General features: G+C 38.1%; 1 long non-coding RNA gene across 1 annotated transcript; it reads right to left on the bottom strand.

Moving 5' to 3' along the window:
* Positions 1 to 16,812: 16,812 nt before the first annotated feature.
* Positions 16,813 to 18,841, bottom strand: LOC129874907 (uncharacterized). Its single transcript, XR_008763033.1, has 3 exons — positions 18,816 to 18,841; positions 17,910 to 17,951; positions 16,813 to 17,072 (listed from the first exon to the last, which is right to left on the bottom strand). It is a non-coding gene; the product is annotated as an uncharacterized LOC129874907 (long non-coding RNA).
* Between the last annotated feature and the right edge of the window lie 6,440 nt (positions 18,842 to 25,281).

The raw sequence follows: 25,281 nt of genomic DNA, 5'->3' as shown, positions 1-25,281 counted from the left end.
AAGGACCTTGGAGAACTTAAATTTTTCCTTGGGATTGAAGTTGCCAGATCCAGCAAAGGCATACATCTATCTCAAAGGAAATATGCAATGGAACTGATAGCTGAAACTGGTCTAGGGGGAGCCAAGCCTGCAGCTACACCACTTGAACAAAATTTAAAACTGACCTCAGTCAAATATGATGAAGTTGTTGCTCCAAAAGGAGAACATGAAGACCCTGCTCTGAAGGATCCTGACAGGTACCAAAGGCTAGTAGGAAGACTCCTATATCTTACTATGACCAGACCTGATCTTGCATTTTCAGTCCAGAAGCTGAGTCAATATATGCATTGCCCCAAGGAATCACATATGGATGCAACACTCAGAATAGTCAAATACATCAAAGAAGCTCCAGGGCTTGGGCTATTCATGCCATCAGAAGCATTAGAACAACTCCTTGCCTATTGTGACTCAGACTGGGGTGCATGCTTAGAGACCAGGAGATCAGTTACTAGATATGTAATCAAATATGGTGAAAGTCTCATATCCTGGAAGTCTAAGAAACAAGAAACAGTATCCAGAAGTTCAGCAGAAGTAGAATTCAGAAGTATGGCAAATTGTGCAGCTGAGGTAACTTGGTTAATTGGTCTATTCAAAGAACTTGGCATTCAAATTGAACTTCCAGTCAGAATGATTTGTGACAGCAAATCAGCCATACAAATTGCTGCAAATCCAATATTCCATGAAAGAACCAAACACATAGACATAGATTGTCACTTTGTAAGGGAAAAAATATGTCAAGGAGTCTTGAAGACTGAATTCACACCCACTGGAAATCAACTAGCTGATCTATTCACAAAGAGTCTCGGCAAAGCCCAACATCAACTACTGCTGAATGGTCTAGGAGTACTGGACTTGTTTAAGCCATGAGCTTGAGGGGGAGTGTTGACTAGAAGGTATGGTTAGTCAAGCTAATGGTAGTTAAGCTAACAAGATTAGTTAGTTGTTGTTAGAAGTTAACTAACTAGTTAACAGAATTAGTTACAAATACTGTTAGAATGTGTATGTGTACAAATATACACAATACACTATATATGCACATATACATGTAGTTGGAATGAAAGAATACAGAAGAAGATATCTTTCTTTCTCTTTCTACTTCTCTCTAAACTCTGAACTCTCTTCATCTCCTTCACCTCTGGTTCGTCTCTTCTTTCTCCATTAATGGAGCTCTGAGAACCTCCATTAATGGAGTTTTAGCAGTAATAAATATTCCTATCAAGAACAAAATTGTGTACCTGTTAACTACATCGAAAGATCAATGATATCTATATTGAGAAATTACTCCAAATCGAACTTTTAATCTCAAAAAAACAAAGTATAATATCACAAACTAAATATCTTTTAGGTTGGGTTGTTTGATGTTAATGTTGAGAAATTAAAGATTCTGGCTTTTTCAATTTTTCTTCTTTCTCGTTCTTTTTTCTTGTTCTTTCCTTTAAGGGTGAAAAGCTATTTAAAAGGAAGTCGATATTACGGTATCATGTAATGATTTCCACCCCTTTTTTCAAAATTGTGTTTATCCCTTTTTCAGAAAATACTTGGATTGGATCGGGTTCACATGGGCGATCCACGACCCATGACCCAAAATCTTACATGGTATATACTTTAAATGTTCACTACACTATGATTTGAAAAAAGTAATCTTCTCGGATATATGCTTAACACTTTTAAGTAAGTGATTTGAAATCGTTGGTTGGAATGGACATTCGAATAAAAGAATATTTTTATTTTTGAGTTTATATAGTTATTTTAAGATAGATTTTAGTTTTACTAAGAACTTAAATCTAAATTTATATTTTAAATTCAAAATGAGATGTGTTATTTTTTCTAAATATCTTTCTTTCTTCGAGCACTATAAATTTATCTTCTTTGAAAGTGGCTATCGATTTACAATGCATATTTTGACTTTATTATATTTGTCACGATTCGAATCTTGGTGTGATGGTATCTGCCCTTTTTCACGGGACAAGTTAGCCAAAAATCCAAAATTTATGAAAAATAAAGCGAAAGCAGTTTAAATAGGCAAGCAATAAACAAAAGCAGAAGTCTTCAACTTAAATAACCCTCAAAGATTGGTTGTCACATGTACAAACCGCTAAAGCGGAACTGAAATAAAAATACAAGTCTCAAGTATGTCTTCGACCCTCAAATAAAGTAAATCATAAGATACAGGAATAAGAGGAACCGTTGGGTATCAATAGCTACCTCCTCTCAATCTCCCGGAAGCCTCATATGATCAAAAATATGAATGATCAAAGTATGAGCTTAGAACCTACATAATTATAGAAGCAAGGGGTGAGTAGCAAACAACATGGTACCCAGCAAACCGACAACAAAACTAAGTAAATCTAATAGGATAAGCGAACTCCTTTCCAACCTAATTGAACCTCCATAACTACAACCTGCATAAAAAATCAGCCCAACCTAACGGCTCATGCTAAACAGTTCAAATAATGCTCAAATCACAGCTCAATATCACAAGTCATAGCGTACACGCAATCACAAGTCAAGTAAAAGTATTAAGTCTGTCACACAGAATATGCAGGAATATATATGCACACTCAATGATCATGCATGTGTACAATCGCTAACAAAGACCTCGACATCATAGTCTCTTGACAGAAATGACCTCATCATCATACTCTCTCGCGAAAAATGACCTCAGCCTCACAACCTCACCCGAAATGACCTCAACATAAAAATATCTTGCCAACAATGATTTTGGCATCATAATATCTCACCGAAAATGACCTCAGCATGAATATATATCATCAGCAATGACCTCAACATAAAAATATATCATCGGTATTGACCTCGGCATCATAATATCTCTCCAAAAATGACCGCGGCATAAATATCTCTCGCCGGCAATGAACTCAGCATCATAATGTCTTGCCGAAAAAGATCTTGGTATAACAATATCTCGCTAGAAGTAACCTCGGCCTCGAAAAAAAATGACCCTCTGATCACAGCGTTCTAGAACTAATACAATCAGCATGCTCACACAAGTAGAGGAATATATCAAGTCAAACAATCTGCAATCATAATTAGACTATCAAAGTATTTTATCAAATACACATAGATATCAAGATCACGACATGTCATACTCAATTCACTACCTCTATTTCATAGTAACTGAATTTCTAAGGTAATACATACATATTAAGAAACACATTTAAGGATAAAATTTGAACCATATTTTCCTCTTTTACCCTTTTGTTAAATTTGCCTCATAAAAATGATTAAATATGAAATCATAAATATAAATAGTCTTTTATTAGAGTATAACTATGTAAGTAATGTATTTTAACTTCTAAAAAATTAAAAAACTTCATTAATGGAAAGGATAAACATGAAAAAAGATTCAAACATTTTTCTTGAACTTTGAACAATTCAACTATTTTGAACAATGAAAAAAGCTCTTGAAATTCATTTCATATGGAATAGAGGAAGTATTACTTTTTATTAACCCCATCGATCAATTTAAATTATTCATATCATAATTCGATCTGTAACCTCATCCCCGTTACTCCCCAACATACAAGAAAGGAAAATTTGGGATTCTATAAGATTCATAGATTTTAGAAGTCCAGTTGTCTTAGCCAAAATCACGATCAATCAATCAACGTGAGCATTCCCCTTCTTAATAGCCTTCAATTCATCACAATCCAGACAAATTAATGATTCACAATCAAGATACGAAGCTAACGATACCAAAATCATGAAATTCGGACAAAAAGGATCAAAATGGCTCAAAAATTCAATTCCAAAAATGGGGTCTAAATTAGGGAATTTTTGGATGAAAATATTCCTCAAATTATTTGGAACTCATTAGCAAAATTCCTTTCAAAAATGGAGTTCAAATCAAACCTTAATCACCATTTTAAAAAACTTGAATTTCTTGAAGATATTCCCAAATTTTGCCAATCAAAACCTCAATTTTTGATTTTAAAAACACATTTTATAATGGAGAAATAAAGTTTTAAGGTCAAAATGAGTTACCTATTCGATTCCCCAATAAAGTCTCTTCAAAATAGCCTCTAAAGGGTTTTCCAAACTCAAAACGTGAGAAATGGGATTAAGCTCCAAAAATACACTCTCAGATTTCGCTTTCGCGACTCAAGGCTGCTTTCGCAACTCAGGATTACTTTTCGTGAATAGATGGCCGCTTTCGTGACCCCCAGATGAAATGCGACCATCGCTTTTGGGATAGGTCACTTTCGCGACAACGCCTCATTATCGCGTGGTTTGCCACTCTTCCAAAACATAGCAATTCACAACTTCAAAAATACCACGATTGAATCCTCGATATTTAATCAGAGCCCCGTACACACAAACCATTTATGCAACCCTACTAAAATCGATGTTTCAAAATCAATGGAATCGTCAGAATTCAAATCTGAGGTATCCTTTATCCGAAATTTGATAAATTGCTACCAAACTAACTTTATGCCTCAAAAAACCAAAGCGCCCTCGGAGTTTTCAAAAAATACACAGGAACTCTCCCTAGGTCTAAAATCATCCCCCAAATCCAACAGTCATCAAAATTCAATTCTGAGCATTCGATCACTGAATGTTGACCAAAGTCAACTCTATGGTCAAAAAAACTCAAAGATGTCCAACTCAACGCCTCAAATTCATGATATAACTCCAAATTTGATTCCTTCAACTCTCCTCGATCAAATTAAACATTCCATTGCTGATGGAATTGATGGAATTCCATTCCAAAATTTGAAATTCCGAATGACATTAAATTTCACTTTTAAGCAACTTAAGCATCTAAAACTCAAAGCTTACCAAAAATCTGAACTTTTTCAAGGAATTTCACGAAATTGACTTCAGATACAAATCAAATATGACTCGGGACAAATACCGGTAGAGATAAAATGGTCATTCTATAAAAAGTACCAAAAATAACCTTTAGGGTCATTACAATATTCTAAAAAAATACGAGTGTATACGCATGTATGGTACACCTCGACTATTTCTTTAAGGTCAATCACTTCTCACGCTTCAAAACTTTTTTTCATGGTTATATTTTTATCTTTGTGACACAAAACGACACTTAACAAATAACCACATCAAGTGTATCTCAATAGGTGATTAAGAATGGTATGATAAAGGGTGGTCCATTGAAGATGTTGTCCATGCTATTACATTATTGTTTATGGCATTGTACACCTTTTGGTCATCCCTTCATCCTCATGTTCTCAATTAGAATATATTGAAAAATCTTTATTTATTAAAGTAATTTATTTTATCAGAACTTTGGAGATTATTTTATGTAAATATTGAACATTGAGGTAAATTGTCAAAACCATTTCAAATTCAAATTAACTTATTTGAATTTATCCACATATTTGGAGTATTCAAGTGTGTACGATGGATAATGTATTTTCTTTCTTCAATAGCAAGTGAATTTTCATGTTAGTAGCCATGTAACTTTTTTTTAATGTAAAAAGATATTTTGAGTATTTTTTCTTTCTGTTAAATATTAAACAATACATGACATAAATTATTACTCCCGAACAATTGAGTACCATCGCATAAAAAGAAAAAAACAAAACAACAACAATAGATCCAATGTATTCCTGCAAGCAAGATTTGTGGAGGATAGTGTGTATGTTGATTCTTTCTTTTATTAGTAAAAACGTACATAGTTGTCAACCGACCGGGCCGTGCGGACACCCACTCTATGACTTAAGTAGGAGAACCGTTAACCCCTTATATAAAAAGTATTGCGGAACTTAAATCAAAACTTGAGTAATTAAACCAGATGTTTATAAAGATCATAAATAATACAATTATACAAAAATAACACGTAAACCCCGTGGATACTAGTCTAAAAAATATACAAGAGCTGCTAAGAGTAGTAATAAAATAAAGGAATAATGACCCAACTTCCACCATATAGAAGGAAAAATAAAAGCTGCTGGAGGATCGTCTTCGTCTTCACCTAAGTGACATAACTAAGCCTGCAACTAGACTATGCCAAGTATCATAACAAGAGAAGTATCAGTACAAACAACACATACTGGTAGCCATCATCGTTCAATCTGATACCCATCGCGTAGTATATGAATAGAAAAATAAATGATATCACTATAATTAAACTTCATAAACCTGTCCACCCCAACTAAGTACACTCCTTACACTCACCTCTTAATGTCTTTATCACTCTACTCTCCAGAGTTCCACTACCCACACTAGTTACAACTTAAGATTTGTGGGTTATAGGCCCACCTTACTACTGCTCATGCACTCTAACAGTCTCCACCTAACCTCTTTAACCGCTCACTGCTCTCACCCAACCACTCCCGGTTCTTGGTCCAATTATCTCACAACATAGGGGCCTATCCTTCTCAGAACCACCACTCGAAACTAAACTCGATTTTAGATAACCACTACTACTACCACAGTTGCTCGTGGAACTTTAATGATAATACTACCGGTCAATAAGCAACCTCCACCTCTAAGCTTATGAATATACACTATTTCATATAACACATATGTCACATCAAGGCATAATATGACCCATCCTCCTACCCACAAATAAGTTTTATTCATACTAAAAATTCTTTATAACCAACACACCTCAGCTCAAGGATTCCTTTATAGGTCCTTGATTAATGGCTCATTTACCACTAACCTAATTATTACATGAAAATATAGATATCCTCAGTCCCTCTCATGGGACCATCCACACACACATACTTGGCCCTCTCAATAGACCCAATCAAGTCATATTTATGTCGGATTATGACACCCGATTCAAGATTGTGTCGGAATATGACACCCGATCCAAATATATTTTAAAACATAATATCTGATCTAAATATATGTCTAAACATGAAATCCAATCCAAATATATATCAGAATATGACACCTGATTCAAATATGTGTCAGAACATAAAACTCGATCCAATTATGCAACCAACCATAAACTATCAACCATAGACCACATAATATCACCAAGAACAGGTTCATTACAAAATAAGCTAGCAAGTGATCATTTGCATAAAGTCTAACATGTTTCCCCTAATCATACACACCTATGCATATCATAAGCAACTCAACAAGTACATGAGATGTTTCCGGGAAATAAACTATCGCCTATACTACCAACCTTTAAGGTTTATCTTCTATATCTACTTGTTTTATATTTCTGTACACAATACTATGCCCGTTATAATTTAACCATCTATATGCAATAATATCACAATCAATAAACTTCCCCAATAACCTTCTTACCCAAGTCACATTTGAATTAACCTTGACACAACCAAATTTCTGCTTGTGACCATGACTTACAGCTTAGTTATATGATTTCCCATTAAATTTCCTTCTATACTACACATTAGGTATAGATTTACTACTCAGAAAAAGAAGTCTAGCCAACCTGGGCACCAAGAAACTGTGGAAAGATATTGCGGTTAAGATCCTTGGCTCCAGATGTTCCATACGCAAGATCGGACTCAATTCCATATGTTGAAAGTCTTCCAATGCTGAGATTCCTTCCCCTCTTCTTCCCACGTCCAGAGCAGCCTTTTTGAGGGTTTTTGCAGTAATCCTTGCCTCTCACTTACCCTTGGGAAAAGTAGAGAAATAAGAAAATCGTGACTTAAGTTTCTGACCCATGTCCTCCCATTCTAGCGGCAACATTCCCACTTTGGCTATGCTACTAATGCGGGATGATGGGACCCAATTGAGTAATTTTCTTGTAATTTCTTTTAATATTAAATTAATGATGATTCAAGTTATTATAATAGATACCAGTTTACCCTTCGTTCGTCCCTGAATAACACATGGGAGGAGACACGAACTTGTTAGGGTACGCTTGAAGGAATGATTATTGTCCATAATCTAAGGGAAAATTCGCCTACTCTAAATTACGGTGCAAATGGAAATCCCTTGAATGCACGCCCGACATGGATTACTTACAAGAAGTTGACCTACTTTCAAATTGCACTGCCCAGCCTCATCCCGTCCTGGCGGGATTCTTCCCACTAGAGCGAGAACCCTACCATTCTGGTGGGATGGAGCGATCAGTATAGAGTGGGGAGAAGAATGGTTTCTCCCCATTTTTCACACTCTCTCACTCAATCTCTCCCAAATATCTCTTCAACTCCTCGCTCCGATCGTCTATTGTACGGTAAGAAAACTTGTCCTTAACTTTAAATTAATGCTAACATGTACATTCTAATGCTTATCATGCTAAGAATCCATAGAATCAACAAATTCCTACCCGAGAGGGGCTTCTACATGCTGGGTGTGGCGAACAAGCTATCCATTTTTCATGCCATGTTGGAGGAGTTTGGGTGGGGCCCTCTTCGGGTACACTAGTTGGGTGATGGAGTTCTATGCTATACTCCCCACTATATATTGGGACGACCCTGACCCCACTATCCGCATCAGAGGGGTGGATGTCATACTGAGCTCTCACTTCATCAAAGTTGTCTTAGAGGTCCTAGATGTCTCCAATGCTGACTATGAGGCTAAATAGAGGGAGATGAACTTAGAGAGGCTACGGGACACTCATGTATCCCTAGTGTGCCAGAATAGGGTGTACTGGTGTCACGACCTAGCCCCGTAGGCCGTGACTAGTGTCCGAATTGGACACTCGTATACACACATATTATCTATTATCAATCGACAATTAAACACGATATAGAATTTATATGGGTAGCACGTTGTCTCAAACGGTCACTTATATATATACCAAAATCAGCTATTTCTTGGGGAGTCTTAATTGTCAAAAATAAGATAACATAATACGTAAGCCGACAAGGCTTTCATCCCAATGTAAATGTCCAAAAACATAAGCCATACTAGTACACCAGACAACATCTACATACAACCCACTCATGTGTCTACAGACCTCTAAGAGGATTAACAATAGCATATGACGGGACAGGGCCCCACCGTACCCCTAAATACACAAATATATACATTATAAGGATTAGTACCAAAAGTTTAGGCTCCGAGACAATAGAGCAATTCAACCCGTTGAGTAGAATCCTAAGGTGGCGGCTCTCCAAAATAAGTATCTGTACCTGCGGGCACGAAACGCAGCCCCCCGAAAAAGGGGGTCAGTACGAAATATGTACCGAGTATATAAAGCATAAAATATCGTAAAGGAGATCACATCTGAAATAAAGATTCAGGAGTCAAGTATCATAATCAATAAATCACTGTACCTGTGTCTTATAAAATGAAGACATGCATATCATCATCATATATCGTACCTGGCCTGTTATGGGACTCGGTGTCACAATTATATCAATATATCGTCATATGTATATATATACCATACCCGACCCTCTAGCAAGGGACTCGGTGAATAGAGTAGTGTACACTGATACCGTACCCGGCCCATTATGGGACTCGGTGCCATAATCATATCGTCATATCATTATAATATCATATTATCATATCACGTACCCGGCCCTCTAGTAAGGGACTCGGTGAATAATGTAGTGGAATCCATACATGATAACATACCCGGCCTATCGTAGGACTCAGTGAATAATACCATAACAATATGCACGAATAAGGTATCATTAGCAACCTTGTGAAATTTGATCATTATCGGAGACTTAATAGAATAAGCAAAATAGTCCATCATTTGAAACCCAAGACAATAGTCATTACGAATCACACCAATTATGGATTATACTAAAATATGAATTATACCACAACATGAGTTATACCAACTAGGATGGCTGGAATCATACACATGAGTCAAGACATAACAATATAAATTTTGAAAATCAAGAACGGCAGCCATCCGAGTATATCTACGAATAAGAGTTTCTTTGGAATTTAACCATACGTCATTCGTTCGTTTCATATGGATCATGCCAAAAGAAGAAAATGTTAACTTTACATACCTTTAGCGTTTATACATATATGTTGTCCAATATTGTCTCAACCTATATTAAAACGTTAAGCACTATGATTAAGCTATGGACAAGAATAAAACGTAGTCTATCGTTAGTAGGTTATTTCTAAAAAAAATTGGACAACACCTCCCCTATACCGCTCACTTTTCCCACTTTCAAACCATCCATATAATCATCAGCCAACATCAACAATCCAAAATATTGACACAAAATAAGATTTATTATTCATGTTACCAAAGCAGTAAATTCGGAAAGTCAAGTACCTCACGTTGTATCTAAATTTTGAAAATGAAAACGGCAAAACTGGACTTTATAACCTTCATGAAACATTTATATCTCTGTCTTAAGTTTCCAATGAAAAAGAAATCAACTCAAAATTCATTTTATACAAAGAGATATCATCAAAATACGAACAGCTATACATGAAGGAATTTTCAATCCAGAATCTGGACAGAATTTGTCTTATGATTCATGCTCCGTATTAGACATAATAACAGCAGATATAGACTAAGACATAAACATAAGAGTTGTAGGTACGTGTATCAGCTTTCCAAAACATGTTTAATATCTAAAATCTAAGATACACACAATGATATATTCCAGAATTACTACCAGCTACTCAATTCCAAAAACGGGTTTGAACATTCACAATCTTCATACACCTTTTTCCTCCAAATTCAAGAACAACAACTCATCAACAACATCAAAACAATATCAACCATTATTATACATCATCACTAAGATAATTCCATCTATTTAATCTACCTAAAACAACCCTTTAACCCATAACTTTCAACAAATCACCAAACTAGTTTATAACACTATTTTCTCCGTTCTAATCCGTTAAAACTCTAACTAAACTTGTTAACAATGAAAAGGAGACTTTAATATTACCTTAAATTTGTAGCACCACATAAAATCTTCTCCTTATTGGCTGATTTCTAGCTCAAATTGAAGCCAACGCGACGTACAACAATTTTCTCTTCATGAGCTTCGGATTTTGGGACTCGAATTTTGGTCGGATTTGGTTTTTCTCTCAAGAACTTCTCCTCTCTCTCTAGAAATTTTCTGGATATTTTCTTAGTCTAAACTATGAAGGAAGACATAGAAATTGGATTAATTTCATGGGTATTGGGCCTGACCCGAATTAGAATTGGGTTGGGCCGAATTCACTATTTAGTTTGGCCTGTCAGACTTAAAACGTCTATATCTTATTACCCCGATATTACATTTCTTCCCACGACCTATGGTTGGAAAGATATTTCAATTATCTACAACTTTCATGTTGAGAGTTTTCCCAAATTCTCAAATTATAAAGAGGTTATGGCCTCCCGAAGTCAGCTTACCCGAAACGCGACTTTAAGAAAAACATATTTGATGGCTTCTATTTTGATTTGGCTTAAGGGTCCTTCTTGAGATGTATTTTACTACACATAAATTATTCATATAACTTGGCATCTACAACAAATCATGTCCTTTTAAAATTCAAAATTAAAAGTCCTTGAATTTATAATCGTTAGCTTACGAATAATCCAAAATGCAAAAATACGGAATGTAACATTCTTCCCCCCTTTAGAACATTCGTCCTCGAATGTTAAACCCGCCTCATAAAGTCTTATAAGTGATTTGGGGGAATAGTCTTTTTTTTTTGCTTCAACAAATAGTTTCATATGTCAATCAATATAATTAATCGAGAGGTTTAGATTACCTGTAGGCGTAGAAAACAAGTGAGGATACTTATCCTTCATCTCTTCCTCGGCTTCCCAGGTCATCTCTTCTCTATTGTTATTTCGCCATAATACTTTGACGGAAGCCACATCCTTAGTATGTAACCTTCTGACTTGGCGATCAAGTATAGCTATAAGGTTTTCCTCGTAAGAAAGCTCCTCTGTCACCTGGATATCATCCATGGGAAATACTTTAGAAGGATCACCAATGCATTTGCGAAACATCGACACGTGAAAAACAGGGTGCACTTCTTCCAAATCAGATGGTAGGTCCAACTCATATACAACCTTGCCTATTCTACGAGTAACCTGATAAGGGCCAATGTAGCGCGGGCTAAGCTTTCCTTTCTTACCGAATCTCATTACCTCCTTCATGGATGACACCTTCAAAAACACCCAATCGCTAACCTAAAACTCTAAGGGTCGACGTCGATTATCTGCATATGATTTCTGTCGACTCTGGGCTGCTAATAAACTTTCCCGAATAAGATTGACCTTATCAATAGCTTGTTGAATCATATCGGGTCCGATTAACTTAGCCTCACCAACATCAAACCAACCAATAGGTGACCTGCACTTCCTGCCATATAAAGCCTCATATGGTGCCATCGGAATGCTAGAATGGTAGCTGTTATTATAGGCAAACTCAATAAGTGGCAGATGGTCATCCCAACTACCTCTAAAGTCAATAATACAGGCCCGTAACATATCTTCTAGCGTCTGAATAGTGCGTTTAGCCTGCCCATCAGTCTGAGGGTGAAATGCTGTACTAAGATTTATTTGTGTTCCCAATCCCTTCTAAAATGATCTCCAGAAGCTAGCTGTAAACTGAGCCCCTCTGTCTGAGATAATAGATATGAGAATCCCATGAAGTCTTACTATCTCTTTGATATATAACCTTGCATAGTCCTCCGCTGAATATGTAGTTCTAACCAGAAGAAAGTGGGCTGATTTTGTTAGCCTATCTACAATCACCCATATGGAATCATACTTCCGTGGAGTGCGAGGTAAGCCTGTAATAAAATCCATATTAATTGCTTCCCACTTCCAAGTCGGGATTTCCATCTCTTGTAATAGTCCGCCAGGCTTCTGATGCTCAATTTTAACTTGTTGGCAGTTTGGGCACTGGGCTACAAACTTTGCTATATCCTTCTTCATGCCATTCCACTAGTATAAACATCTAAGGTCATGATACATCTTTGTTGACCCTGGATGCACAGAATACCGGGCATAGTGTGCCTCTCCCAAAACCTGTTGTCGTAGCCCTATAATCTCAGGTATGCATAATCTGCCTCTATATCTTAGCACTCCGTCAGGTGTGACTTCGAATGGGGTCCTTTCCTTTTGAAGGGTTTTATCCCGGTACTGTGCTAGAATAGGGTCTTCATACTGGCGTTGCTTTACCGCTTCTATTATAGAGGATTCAGCAACTCCTCGAATAAAAACTCTACCATTACTAGAATCAGCCAAACGGACTCCAAGGTTAGCTAACTGGCAAATATCACAGACTATCTTTTCTCGTTCTGGTTGTACATCTGCCAGGCTACCCATGGATTTACGGCTAAGTGCATCTCCTACAACATTTGCTTTCCCTGGGTGGTATAGAATATTAACATCGTAATCTTTCAGCAACTCTAGCCACCTTCTCTGTCGCAAATTCAAGTCCTTCTGTTTAAAGATGTATTGGAGACTTTTGTGGTCCATATAGATATCAATATGTACACCATATAAATAATGCCTCCATAGTTTCAAAGCATGAATTACTGCTGCTAATTCCAGATCATGAGTTGGATAATTTCTTTCGTACTTCCTTAACTGTCGGGAGGCATAAGCTATGACTCTACTATGTTGCATCAATACACAACCTAACCCAACACCAGAAGCATCACAATAAATAACATAGCCATCTAGTCCTTCAAGAAGGGTTAGAACTGTGGCCGTAGTCAACTTGTCTTTCAGCAACTGAAAGCTTTGTTCACAGGCATCGGTCCACTGGAACTTAACGACCTTCTGAGTTAGCCTTGTTAAAGGTGCTGAAATTGAAGCAAATTTCTCAACGAATCTCCTGTAATATCCTGCTAGCCCAAGAAAACTACGTACCTCAGTAGGTGTCGTAGGTCTAGGCCAAGTCTTTACGGCCTCGATTTTCTGTGTATCTACTCGAATACCATCAGCTCCAATAATGTGCCCCAAGAATGCTACTGAAGTCAACCAGAATTCACATTTAGAAAACTTAACATACAACTTCTGGTACTGGAGTACCCCAAGTACCTTCCTCAAATGATCTACGTGCTCCCCTTCCGATCGTGAGTAGACCAGAATATCATCAATAAATACAATCACGTATCGGGTCCTAAACGCAGTCTTTAGAATATCTGCCTCCTTTACCCGTACCTGGTGATAGCCTGACCGCAAGTCTATTTTTGAAAAACACTTAGTACCCTGCAATTGGTCAAATAAATCATCAATCCTGGGGAGAGGATATCTATTCTTTATTGTCACCTTGTTCAACTGCCTATAATCAATACACATTCGTAGTGACCCATCTTTCTTTCTCACGAATAATACCGGTGCTCCCTAAGGTGATATACTGGGCCTAATGAAGCCTTTTTCTAATAGGTATCGCAGTTGCTCCTTCAACTCCTTCAGTTCTGCAGGTGCCATTCTGTAGGGAGGAATAGATATAGGCTGGGTATCTGGCAATATATCTATACTGAACTCTATCTCCCGCTGAGGAGGAAGACCTGGAAGTTCATCTGGGAATACATCTGTAAATTTGTTAACTACTGGAACTGACTGAAGAGTCGATTCCTCTACTTCCAAGTTATGGACATGAACCAGATGATAAATATAACCCTTTTTAACCATTTTCCTTGCCTTGAGGTATGAAATAAACTTACCCCTCGGTGATGTTGTATTGCCCATCCATTCTATGACTGGTTCTCCTGGGAATTGGAATCGAACTACTTTTTCTCTACAATCAACATTAGCATAACAAGAAGCTAGCCAATCCATGCCCATAATAACATCAAATTCTATCATAGCTAACTCTACCAAATCTGCCTTGGTGTGTCAACTATATATAATCACCGAACAATCTCTATATACTTGGTTGGCTATAACAGAATCTCCTACCGGTGTAGCTACCTCAAATAGTTCTATTGATTCAAATTTTATTCCGATTCTACTAGCAACAAAGGGAGATATATATGATAAGGTGGAACCTGGATCTATCAATGCATATACATCCTGCGAGAAAATTGATAATATACCTGTAACCACATTTGGCGATGCCTCCTGGTCCTGTCTACTAGCCAAGGCATATATGCCGTTTGAAGGACCGCTAGAACTGAAAGATCCACCATGGCCTCTACCACGGCCTGTTGTTATCTGAATACCCTGCCCCACAGGGCGCTTAGCTACAGAAGAGGATGAGCCAACAACTGACCCAGTAGGCTGAGCTGCACCACTTAAATTACCCCTAAATGGACACTCCCTCATAATATGGCCTTGACGGCCGCAAGTAAAGCATACACCTGTAGAAAAACGACATTCTCCAAAATGTGACCTACCACAACGAGGACACCGAGGCAAAGGTCATCTCGACTGACGCGAACCCCTGTTTATCTGTGAACTTGAAACCCTGGAGCTCTGACCGGATCCTGAATACCCTGTGCTATCGAATCTACTACCTTTGAATTGTGGGGGTGCACTCCGGGCTGGCTGAGAAGGATATCTACTGTACTGCTGAGGCTGCCCGCCTTGAAATTCCCCAGAATAACTAGCCGATCTAGCTCTTTTACGCTGGCCTCTATCATGATCTCTATCGGGCTGACGCCCTCTGTGCCGATCTTCTACCCCCTGTGCATATGCCTGTACCCGAGCAATATCCATACCTGGCTGAGAAGCCATTGCCATACAGCTATCAATCAAATAACGATCCAACCCCATCACATACTGATGCACTCTATCAGCCATGTCAGCTACAATAGCTGGCGCATGTCTCGCCAACGAGTCAAACTCAAGGCTATAATCTCTGATGCTCCTGCCATTCTGCCTCAATTGTAAAAACCTATCTACTCTGGCTCGTCTCATCTCTGGAGGGAGAAAGTGGCCAAGGAAGGCCTCCACAAATTCACCCCACACCGCTGGAGGAGCACCCTCGCCCCTAGATAACTCCCATGACTCATACCAATTAACAGCTACATCACGCAGCTGATAGGAAGCTAACTCAACAGACTCTGTCTCAGAAGCCTTAATTATCCTCAACGTACGCTGCACCTGTCGAATAAACTCCTGCGGGTCATCCCCGGGCCTTGACCCATAGAACTCTGGGGGATTACAAGTCAAGAAATTACGAGCCCTTAAACTATCATGTCTATCAGCATAGTCAACCCCTAACACATGCCTGCGAGCCTGCCCTGTCGCTATTCTGGTCAGCAACTGAACTGCATCTCTCATAGCCCTGTCCTCTGCCCCTGGCTGAGGAACTGGAGGCTCAGGTACTGGAGCCTCTAGAGCTGGCAGTGAAGCAACCCCCCGATCCATAGTGTCAGTTGCTGCTGCTCTCTCCTCATATGGCGGCGTAGTAGAGCTCGCCAACTGGAGCACAACCTCAGGCATAGATTGGGCACGGGCTCTAGTAATCCTCGGGGTTCAGCTAGTCTCTCCTGCTACTGACTTTCCCTTTTGGGCAGCTGTCGCTTTTCTTGGAGGCATCGCTGTAAATATAATAGTATGTTAGGGAGAAATTATCCCGATAATACAGCTCCATCGCACGATTTAAAGTAAAAGAAATGATAACATCCTAAATATCCTGTAGCCCCCTGTTTATAGATGTGGTGCACAACACACCGATAAACAAGACTCTACTAGACATGGTCTGTAGACACTCCAAGGATGAACTGCTCTGATACCACTTTTGTCACGACCTAGCCCCGTAGGCCGTGACTAGTGTCCAAATTGGACACTCGTATACACACATATTATCTATTGTCAATCGACAATTAAACACGATATAGAATTTATATGGGTAGCACGTTGTCTCAAACGGTCACTTATATATATACCAAAATCAGCTATTTCTTGGGGAGTCTTAATTGTCAAAAATAAGATAACATAATACGTAAGCCGACAAGGCTTTCACTCCCAATGTAAATGTCCAAAAACATAAGCCATACTAGTACACCAGACAACATCTACATACAACTCACTCATATGTCTACAGACCTCTAAGAGGATTAACAATAGCATATGACGGGACAGGGCCCCGCCGTACCCCTAAATACACAAATATATACATTATAAGGATTAGTACCAAAAGTTTAGGCTCCGAGACAATGGAGCAATTCAACCCGTTGAGTAGAATCCTAAGGTGGCGGCTCTCCAAAATAAGTATCTGTACCTGCGGGCACGAAATGCAGCCCCCCGAAGAAGGGGGTCAGTACGAAATATGTACCGAGTATATAAAGCATAAAATATCGTAAAGGAGATCACATCTGAAATAAAGATTCAGGAGTCAAGTATCATAATCAATAAATCACTGTACCCGTGTCTTATAAAATGAAGACATGCATATCATCATCATATATCGTACCTGGCCTGTTATGGGACTCGGTGTCACAATTATATCAATATATCGTCATATGTATATATATACCATACTCGGCCCTCTAGCAAGGGACTCGGTGAATAGAGTAGTGTACACTGATACCATACCCGGCCCATTATGGGACTCGGTGCCATAATCATATCGTCATATCATTATAATATCATATTATCATATCACGTACCCGGCCCTCTAGTAAGGGACTCGGTGAATAATGTAGTGGAATCCATACATGATAACATACTCGGCCTATCGTAGGACTCGGTGAATAAAACCATAACAATATGCACGAATAAGGTATCATTAGCAACCTTGTGAAATTTGATCATTATCGGAGACTTAATAGAATAAGCAAAATAGTCCATCATTTGAAACCCAAGACAATAGTCATTACGAATCACACCAATTATGGATTATACTAAAATATGAATTATACCACAACATGAGTTATACCAACTAGGATGGCTGGAATCATACACATGAGTCAAGACATAACAATATAAATTTTGAAAATCAAGAACGGCAGCCATCCGAGTATATCTATGAATAAGAGTTTCTTTGGAATTTAAGCATACGTCATTCGTTTGTTTCATATGGATCATGCCAAAAGAAGAAAATGTTAACTTTACATACCTTTAGCGTTTATACGTATATGTTGTCCAATATTGTCTCAACCTATATTAAAACGTTAAGCACTATGATTAAGCTATGGACAAGAATAAAACGTAGTCTATCGTTAGTAGGTTATTTCTAAAAAAAATTGGATAGCACCTCCCCTATACCGCTCACTTTTCCCACTTTCAAACCAGCCATATAATCATCAACCAACATCAACAATCCAAAATATTGACACAGAATAAGATTTATTATTCATGTTACCAAAGCAGTAAATTCGGAAAGTCAAGTACCTCACGTTGTATCTAAATTTTGAAAATGAAAACGGCAAAACTGGACTTTGTAACCTTCATGAAACATTTATATCTCTGTCTTAAGTTTCCAATGAAAAAGAAATCAACTCAAAATTCATTTTATACAAAGAGATATCATCAAAATACGAACAGCTATACATGAAGGAATTTTCAATCCAGAATCTGGACAGAATTTGTCTTATGATTCATGCTCCGTATTAGACATAATAACAGCAGATATAGACTAAGACATAAACATATGAGTTGTAGGTACGTGTATTAGCTTTCCAAAACATGTTTAATATCTAAAATCTAAGATACACACAATGAGATATTCCAGAATTACTACCAGCTACTCAATTCCAAAAACGGGTTTGAACATTCACAATCTTCATACACCTTTTTCCTCCAAATTCAAGAACAACAACTCATCAACAACATCAAAACAATATCAACCATTATTATACATCATCACTAAGATAATTCCATCTATTTAATCTACCTAAAACAACCCTTTAACCCATAACTCTCAACAAATCACCAAACTAGTTTATAACACTATTTTCTCCGTTCTAATCCGTTAAAACTCTAACTAAACTTGTTAACAATGAAAAGGAGACTTTAATATTACCTTAAATTTGCAGCACCACATAAAATCTTCTCCTTATTGGATGATTTCTAGCTCAAATTGAAGCCAACGCGACGTACAACAATTTTCTCTTCATGAGCTTCGGATTTTGGGACTCGAATTTTGGTCGGATTTGGTTTTTCTCTCAAGAACTTCTCCTCTCTCTCTAGAAATTTTCTGGATATTTTCTTAGTCTAAACTATGAAGGAAGACATAGAAATTGGATTAATTTCGTGGGTATTGGGCCTGACCCGAATTAGAATTGGGTTGGGCCGAATTCACTATTTAGTTTGGCCTGTCAGACTTAAAACGTCTATATCTTATTACTCCTATATTACATTTCTTCCCACGACCTATGGTTGGAAAGATATTTCAATTATCTACAACTTTCATGTTGAGAGTTTTCCCAAATTCTCAAATTATAAAGAGGTTATGGCCTCCCGAAGTCAGCTTACCCGAAATGCGACTTTAAGAAAAACATATTTGATGGCTTCTATTTTGATTTGGCTTAAGGGTCCTTCTTGAGATGTATTTTACTACACATAAATTATTCATATAACTTGGCATCTACAACAAATCATGTCCTTTTAAAATTCAAAATTAAAAGTCCTTGAATTTATAATCGTTAGCTTACGAATAATCCAAAATGCAAAAATACGGAATGTAACATCTGGCCTAGCACAGAGGATATTACTAGCACAGACTGGTCAGACAAGGCCAAGAGGTGGCTTTCTCGCGAGCTCTTGTGGTGGCATGCGCTATTCAGGGGATAAGCCTGAATGTGGGGTCCTAGATTGTGTCACAGTGGAAGATATTCTACCTGGCAACAAAAAGACATTCTTCCTGCCAGGCCTAATCTCTTCTATGTGTAAGGTGGCGGAGGTGTCACTCCTAGACTCTAATGAGGTACTCCCCATGGATCTCCCTTTCCATCCCTTTCTTATTAGGTGGACCTCCTCTCAGGGACAAAAAAAGTAGAGGACCGACGGTGCCGGAAGCAGCCAAGCAGTAGTAGTAGAGGGCGAGGAAGAGGAGAATGATGCTGCTCTTCCCACTCAATCATAGACACCAGTCGACCCTCACTTAGAGGAGTACTTAGCCATGATTTGGAAGACCCTCGCTTGGAGAAGCACTTACACGTGGTTCGAAGGCGACTAGGAGGCCACTTTACCCAAACCCCTGCTTCGGTGCCACCATCTACTTCTATGGAGGTGGAAATGATTCGTCGTCAGCTGCGGTGGAAGAGGAGGAAAGGTATAGAGAGAGATCGCCTTATAATGAGGATGTAGAAGACGATTAACGTCATCTTTTCATGTGTTTCTCCCTAGAGAGAGCTTCCCACCCAGGAGCCTGGGGATTTTTGTGAGTTCAACTTCCTGAACGAGGCGTACGCTTGAGAGTACCCTCCTGAGAGGCTGGACTCGGACAAATACACTCCCCCTCCCTCCCGTTAAACCTTGTTATTTGATTGGTTTGCCTTGTTTGGGCAAGAAACAAACAATTTATTGCTTTCTTTATTATTTTTCTCTATTATTGTAAACCCCGGATTCTTTCTAGTTACTTCACATCGCCCCATATATAAATACCATCATTTTTATGTCTATTCAGTCTTTGTTGAGTATTATATTAACCTTAGAGTTAGCCATTTGCGCATAAGAGATCATTGAAAAAGTAGGGGGAAAACAACGGACTCTCTCTAGAGTTTCTATCTCATAAAATCATGCTCTAACAAGATAATTTCCGCTCTGGCGGGATATTCTCGCTCTGGCGGGATTCGCTAAGACAGAATCCTCAAGAATTTTTCTCTTAAGGTATTTTTTGTTCCATATCCTCCTTAGACTCAGAAAGTTAAACTTAACCCATTTTGACTCCTTTTTCATGAGAAGTTTTTAACATATACTACCCTAGAATTGAACCCAACACTACGTATAGAGAATTACTGCTCCCCATGACCTTAGTACAATGATTAGGCATACCACCAGGGTCCATACATTATACTATTAGACCAATAACATCAAGATAAATAAGGCACAATTTAGAACAACTTGCAACATCGAATTCTTATTATCTCATTCTCACAATTAAAATCGTTAACATAGACAACACAAACTAATAGCACATTGTTCCAACTTAGTATGAATATGTTAAGGAAATCTTTATAGCCACCCTTACTCTAATATACAACACTTTCTCTTTTTTTTCTCACCCAATTCTAAACCAAATTCCGACTGTCCCAAAATCAGAGTTTCTCTACAGTCCCAATTTGTTCTTTTTTCCCTTACCAATTTTACCCATGGTAAGTCCATGCATAATTTATAGGCCACATTCCATCACCTGAGTACATCAAATACACATCCGAACTCATTCTTTAATCAACTTGTGTCTTATATGAAGACTAGTGCCCATAACCCCACTATGACTCTTTTCTGACATCAAGGTCACAACACTACTAGCAACATATATCACATAATTTCAACATGCAAGGAAGGTGTTTCACACATTAAATCAGGTTCTACTATGCATATAATCACATATTCAGCTGCCTAAGTCAATCAAGTTCAACTATCAAATAAGTTTGCTTCATGGATGACTATTAGTTGATCATCTATTCATTCTCACCGCCTCTAAGGCAAGATGCCAATTGGAATCTTCTTGGTTCCAATTTCCTTTACTTGTGTCCCTTCATCCATGACGACGACATCCATTTTACTTCGTTGAGATACCAATTGGAATCCAGAGATACCAATTAGACTCAACTCATACCACAAGCGACAGACCGCACAAATAAGAGAGAAAGAATGGGACTACTTCTTATAATGCTTCATAACTTCCTGAAGATTAGATGTAGACATCAACACACCAATCCATAGAAGTCTATTCCACACTTACTCTTATACTGGGAGATCGGTAACCTGGGATCTAATACCAAATTGTCACGACCCAACCCACCTAGATGTGCGGGCACCCATTGTATGACTTAAATAGAAGAACCATTAACCCCTTATAAAAAAAGTATTGCGGAACTTAAATCAAAACTTGAGTAATTAAACCAGATGTTTATAAAAATCTGTAATAATACACTTATACAAAAATACCACATAAAACCCCCATTGATACTAGTCTAAACCAGGTACAAGAGCTACTAAGAGTAGTAATAAAATAAAGGAACAATGGCCCAGCTTCACCATAAGGAAGGAAAAATGGAAATTGTTGAAGGATTGTCTTCGTCTTCACCTAAGAGACCTAACTGACCCTAAAACCAGACTATACCAAGCGGCATAACAAGACTAGTATCAGTACAAACAATATGTACAGGTAGATATCATCATTTAATTTAATATCCACCGCATAGTAGATGTGTAGAAAAATAAAAGAGATCATAATAATTAAATCGTATAAACTTATCCACCCAACCAACGAAGTACACTTGTTACTCTCACCCCTTAAGATCTTTATCACTCTACTCTCCAGAGTTCCAATACCCACTCTAAATACAACTTAAGACCTGTGGGTTATGGACCCACCTTACTAGTATTCATGCACTCTAACAGTCTCTACCTAACCGCTCAATGCTCTCACCCAACCACCCCAGGTCTTGGTCCAATTATCACACAACATAGGGGGCTATCCTTCCTACAACCACCACTCCTAACTAAAGTCAATTTTAGATAACCAATACTACTACCACAGTTACTCGTGGAAACTTCAATGATAACACTACTGGTCAATAAGCAACCTCCACCTCTAAGCCTTTGAATATAGACTACTTCATATAACACATGTGTCACATCAAGGCCTAATACGACCCATCCTCTTACCCATAAATAAGTTTTATTCAAATTCACAGTTCTTTATAACTAACACACCTCAACTTAAGGGTTCCTTTATAGGTCCTTAATCCATGGCTCATTTACCACTAATCTAATTATTACATGAAAATATAGATATCATCAGGACCTCTTATGGGACCATCCACACACACATCCTTAGCCCTCTCAGTGGACCCAATCCAGTCATATTTGTGTTGGAACTTAACACCCGATTTATGAATGTATTGAAACGTGACACCCGATCTAAATACATGTCAAAATGTGATACCTGATCCAAATATATGTCAGAATATGACACACGATCCAAATATGTGTCGAAATGTGACACTCGGTCCAATTATGCAACCAACCACAAACTATCAACCATAGACCACATTATATCACCAAGAACAGGTTTATTACAAAATAAACTAGCAAGTGATCATTCGCATAAAGTCTAACATATTTCCCCTAATCATACACACCTATGCATATCATAAGTAACTCAACAAGTACATGAGACATTTCCGGGAAACCATCACCTATACTACCAACCTTTAAGGTTTATCTTCAATATCTACTTCTTTTATATTTCTGTACACAATATTTTTCCCATTATAATTTAACCATCTGTATGCAATAATATCACAATCAATAAACTTCCCCAATAACCTTCTTACCCTGGCCACATTCAAATTAACCTTAACACAATTAAATTTCTGCCTGTGACCCATGAATTAAAACTTAATTATAAGATTTGTCATTAAATTTCCTCCTATACTACACAATAGGTATAGATTTACTACTCAGAAAAGAGAAGCCTAGCCAACCTGTGCGCCAAGCAACTGTGGAGAGATATTGTGGTTCAAATTCTTGGCTCCAGATGTTCAACGGGTAAGACTGAACTAAATTCCACTGGTTGAAAGCTTTTCAATGCTGAGATTCCTTCCTCTCTTCTTCCTAAGTCAAGAGCAGCCTTTCTATCCCTTGCTTATCAGGCGGACCTCCTTTTGGGGACAAAAGAAGTAAAGTACCATGGGGCCGGGAGCAGCCAAGCAGCAATAGTAAAGGGCAAGGACGAGGACGAGGATGTTGCCCTTCCCATTTAATCACACCCACCAATCAACCCTCACTTGGAGGAGGACTTAGACGAGGTTCGGAGGACCCTCGCTTGGAGGAGGACTTAGTCGCGGTTCGAAGGCGACTTTGCTCAGACCCCTGCTCCGGTGCCACCGTCTACTGCAATGTAAGTAGAGATGCTTTGTCATCAGTGGAAGTGGAATAGGAGGAAAAGTATAGAATGAGACTATCTTATGATGAGAATGTGGAAGATAATTAAGGTCATCTTCTTATGTGTTGCTCCCCAGAGGGAGCTTCCCACCTAGGAGCCCGGGAACTTTCTCGAGTTCAACTTCCTGAACAAGGCCTGGATGGAAATTACCCACCTAAGAGGTTGGACTCGGATGAAGACACTTCCCCTCCCTCCAATTAAACCTTGTTATTTGATTGGTTTTCCCCGTTTGGGCAAGAAACAAATAGTTTACTGCTTTCTTTACTATTTTTCTTTATTTTTGTAAGCATCAGATGTTTTCTAATTACTTCACATCGCCCCATATATAAATACCATCGTTTTTATGGTTATTCAGTCTCTTTTGAGTATTATATTAACCTTAAAGTTAGCCATTTGCGCATAAGAGATCATTACCAAAGCAGGGGAAAAACAGCGGACTCCCTCTAGAGTTTCTATCTCATAAAATCCTGCTCTGATGGGATAATTTCCGCTCTGGTAGGATTAGCTGAGACAGAATCCTTAACAATTTTTCTCTTGACGTATTTCTTGTCCCATATCCCCCTTAGACTCCCAAAGTTAAACCTAACCCATTTTGACTACTTTTTCAAGAGAAGTTTTTAACATAGGCTAACCCAGAAACGAACCCAGCACTACACATAGGGAATTACTGCTACCTGACCTTAGTACAATGACTAGGCACATCACTAGGGGCCATACATTAAACCTATTAGACCAATAACATCAAGATAAATAAGTCATAATTTAGAACAACTTGTAACATCAAATTCTTATTATCTCGCTCTCACAATTAAACTCGTTAACACAAACAACACAAATTAACAACACATTGTTCCAACTCAATATGGATATGTTAAGGAAATATTTATAGCCACCCTTACGCTAATGTACAACACTACTTTTTTTTTCTCACCCGATTCTCAACCAAATTCCGACTTCCCCAAAATCAAAATTTCTCTACAGTCCCAATTTGTTCTTTTTTCCCTTACCAATTTTATCCATGGTAAGTCCATGCAAAATTTATAGGCTGCATTCCCTCACCCGAGTACATTAAATACACATCAGAACTCATTATTTAATCAACTTGTGTATTACATGAAGATTAGTGCACATAACTCAGTTATGACTCTTTTCTAACATCAAGTTCATAGAACTACTAGCAACATATATCACATAATTTCAACACGGAGGCAAGGTGTTTTACACATTAAATCAGGGGCTACTATGCATATAATCACATATTCAGCTGCCTAACTCAATCAAGTTCAACAATCAAATAAGTTTGCTTCATGGATGACTATTAGTTGATCATCTATTCATTTTCACCGCCTCTTAGGCAAGATGCCAATTG

The sequence above is a fragment of the Solanum dulcamara genome, chromosome 11, assembly GCF_947179165.1.
Source record: "Solanum dulcamara chromosome 11, daSolDulc1.2, whole genome shotgun sequence".
Lineage (NCBI taxonomy): Eukaryota > Viridiplantae > Streptophyta > Magnoliopsida > Solanales > Solanaceae > Solanum > Solanum dulcamara.
Note: the sequence above shows the minus strand (reverse complement) of the source record. Positions and strands in the feature narration are given on the sequence as shown.